Here is a 3,980-nt window from a genome sequence, read left to right on the forward strand (position 1 = left end):
ATCCTCTAATGTTTTCCTAAATTAGCCTAGAGTTAATTTTAGAAAATCTAAAATTCAAATTTGAAATCTCCTAAAGCCTTGAAATCCTTTCCCAAATTATTGGGTTATATTTGGAAATATATCCAATCAATCAATTTGAATATTAATTGGAGATCCTAATTAATTCCCCTTCATAAATTAGCCTAGTGTTAATTTTGGAATATCTGAAATTCAAATTTGAAATCTCGTGAAGCCTTGAAACCTTGTCCCAAATTACTGTGTTATGTTTGGAAAGATATCCCAATAAATCAATTTGAATATTAATTGGAGATTCCAATTAATTCCACTTCCTAAATTAGCCTATTGTTAATTTTAGAAAATCTGAAATTCAAATTCAAAATCTTCTAAAGCTTTGAAATCCTTTCCCAAATTGTTGGGTTATGTTTGGAAAGATACCCAATCATTCAATTTAAATATTAATTGGATATCCCAATTAATTTCCCTTCATAAATTAACCTAGTGTTAATTTAAAAAAAAAAATCTAAAATTCAAATTCAAAATCTCCTAAAGCCTTGAAATCCTTTCCCAAATTGTTGGGTTATGTTTAGAAAGATATCCTAATAAATCAATATGATATTAATTGGTGATCCCAATTAATTCCCATTTATAAATTAGTCTAGCATTAATTTTGGGAATTTGAATTTAAATATGAATTCTCCTACAAGCCTTGAATTCATTTCCTAAATTGTTGGGTTATGTTTGTAAGGATGTCCCATTAACAGAGCATGATTTTTTAAAGTTTTAGTGTTAACTTGATTTCAAAGTTCTTACTTATGCCTTTGAAGTTACTTTTATAAAGAGTTCAGATACATCACAAAACACTTGCAATCAAATGTTCACTTGTACTTGACTTTCATATTTCATCAGGATTTATCCAAAATTTCAAGAAATTCTAATATTCAATTCAGAATATTACTTATACTTGATTCCTTAAAATATTAACATATGCAATGCTTGATTATAATGCACATGTTTCAATTTATGCTTTTAACTCCAATTTCACGTATGTCTAATTTTATTCTCCTACACTTTCATATATCAAGTGGGATTAGAACTAGAACAAAGTAGTGCCACATAACCTCCCACACCCACTTTTAGCAAGTGGGGTCAAAATCTATCCCACATCTACATAAGGTAGATGAGGTCAAAAATAGAACATAAATGGTCCTTGTAACATATCAAATAATGCACTTTTTCACATATTAGAATATCTCTACTGCTATGCTATGAACAATGTAAATAAAAAAAGCAATAGTAACTAAATTATAATTTCAATGCAATGCTTAAAACTTGTGTGGATTATCAATAAAAGTTATATTACATGTATAACATTATACTCACTAAAATTTTATTGTTCAAATTATAACTTCAGTGAAATATCAGATGAACGTTTTAAGACTTATAAAAATATTGCAAATGTAAGAAATGTCTTAGTCAAATTACATACTTATAAATTTACTTAGGAAAAATCAACTCGTAAAAATTTACTTTGTTATAGTTAAATTATTAAGAATAAATCTTATAACAACATATTAAAATTAATACGTGAAAACATCATAAAATGTGAGAAAAATATATTTTTATTCATACTTTTTTATAAAATCATTGGAATTAAAATCAAACATAGGAGTTCAAAAGTCTACCTTGTGCTCTACAATATCCTATATAGGCCAGATGGACAAATCGAGAGTTTCATCCTTCAAAACCTCTATTTTTCTTTCTCTCTCCTCCTTTCCTCCTCTCTTATCCTCTGCTCTCCTCTAGAGAAGGGTCTTCTGGCGCTCGCCTTCCCAGCATCCCATTCCCAACATCGTGGTGTTCCCATATAATATTTTATGAATTGAAATAACTTTTTCAATCCACTTATTAAATTACATAGGGACTCATTAAACACTTTGAGACATGGAATTGTAAATCAAATCAAAATTAAACAAGCATTAACTGTAATTACTTAGGTTTTGTCTTTGCGGATATTATAGTACTTGTTATAAAATATCACCTCTTATATATGAGAAAAGGGAATGCACCAACACTTGAAGATTTTTGGGATTCAAATAATTCTTAGCAAGTATGATATGATAGTGGGTTTTTCAACTTGAGATGACAAACCTTTTACTAAAAGGATGGCCTTTATGTTTGATACATCATAAAAAAACACTTTGATTGGGCACGAGTCTTGATGCAAATATATATTGAAAACTTATAAATTAAAATTCAAGATTGCCCAAACTCTGATTTCTACAAGTTTATAATCAAATTAAACATAACATGGAGACGAACTCAACGACACCAAATTCTATCAAATCCGAGCCCAAAATGGGCCCAAATAAAAGGACTAAAGCCTATTTAAAAACTTTAAAGCATTAATTGGATGATTAAATGATATTAAAATATGATATTTTTATAGTTGAATCGAGCGAGTCAAACAAACAAATCCAACAAGCCTAAGATCACTCAATTCTGAGATCATTAAGGCATTTAAATGCTTGACAAACACTCCCTTATCTAGGGAATTAATATGGGCCTTTCGATAGAACACTCCAAACTTATACTTAATTTTATCCCTATTTATTTAGCATGTCACTCTCAAAAATCTATAAATAGACCCATTTCTTTACATGAAAGGAGGGAACGAGGAGGAGGAAGAGAAAAGCTCTGAGGCCTAAAGATTCCTGGAACTCCACCTGGCACCACCGCCAACAATTCACACCACTAAGATGCCGTTATTGAACCTTTAGCTGACCATCATTGTTGGACCTCCATATGGAAGCCACTAACGAGCCTCACTATGACCACTATCGAACATGAATTATGGTTTTTCTGACCATCATCGCCCGATTACAATCCATTCGATCACTATCGTCTGTCGATTACGATCCTTTTGACCACCGTCGTCTGATTAAGATTCTTCCAATCATCGTCGCCCATCGACTACAGTCCCTCCAACCACCGTTGTTGTACTACGATTCTTCCGACCTCTATCACTTGCCAACTACAATCCTTCTAACATCTGTTGCCCAAATACAATCCTACTAATTCAATGAATAGACCAACACTTTGAGGATAGCCCTCATGACATTGGATTCTTTCAGCCATGTAAAATGTTCTATATGATGTATATTTGTTACATTGAGCCGACACCTTCCTCAGAGAAATGATATCATTTGCAATCAATTACAAATATTAGTGGATTCATTCAACCTAGGCCAGGCCTGTGGTTTTTTTACCTTTTTGGGATTTCCACATAAAAATTTTTGGTGTCTCTTATGAATACTACACTCTCATCTTTTACCTATTTGTGTGTTGGATCTTCGTATAAAGCTAAGACGCTAAACTTTATCTCTCTCTACTATCGCAAATATTCCATGACACAAAAATGTTAATATTTAGCTACACATTTGTCAAATATATCATTTCATTCCCTATAATATCAAACACAATGAGGTCATTTGCCTCATATTGTATATCTATTTTACACTCTAGATCTATATACATATACTCGAGTATATAATACTTATTTGCATGTAAGATCATAGTAGACATTTGCATATACGATGCAACTAAAATACTTGGTTCAAACGTTACTTAAACCTAAATCGAGCCTTCATCAAATATTATTCAAACGTTGATCATACCATGCTCTAATTTTGTTCGAATGGAGTTTTGACCATAGGAAAACTCTGATTAAACAACAATTAAACATTGTTTGATTCTAATTAAAAAAATAAATATCATACACCTCAAGTTTGAATAATGTTTGAATAAGATTTAATCAATATTCAAACATTCTTTGATCAAGGCTCGATTGAGTTAATTCGAGAATATGGTGTAAATGAGCTCTCTCAAGGTTGAGAATGTCCTAATAAGGTTCAAACATAGCATGATCAACATTTAAAGCATGTAGTTATGAGACCTAATGTCATTCTAGGCTTACAGTATAG

Source organism: Dendrobium catenatum, unplaced genomic scaffold (assembly GCF_001605985.2).
Source record: "Dendrobium catenatum unplaced genomic scaffold, ASM160598v2 fragScaff_scaffold_1457, whole genome shotgun sequence".
NCBI classification, from domain to species: Eukaryota; Viridiplantae; Streptophyta; class Magnoliopsida; order Asparagales; family Orchidaceae; genus Dendrobium; species Dendrobium catenatum.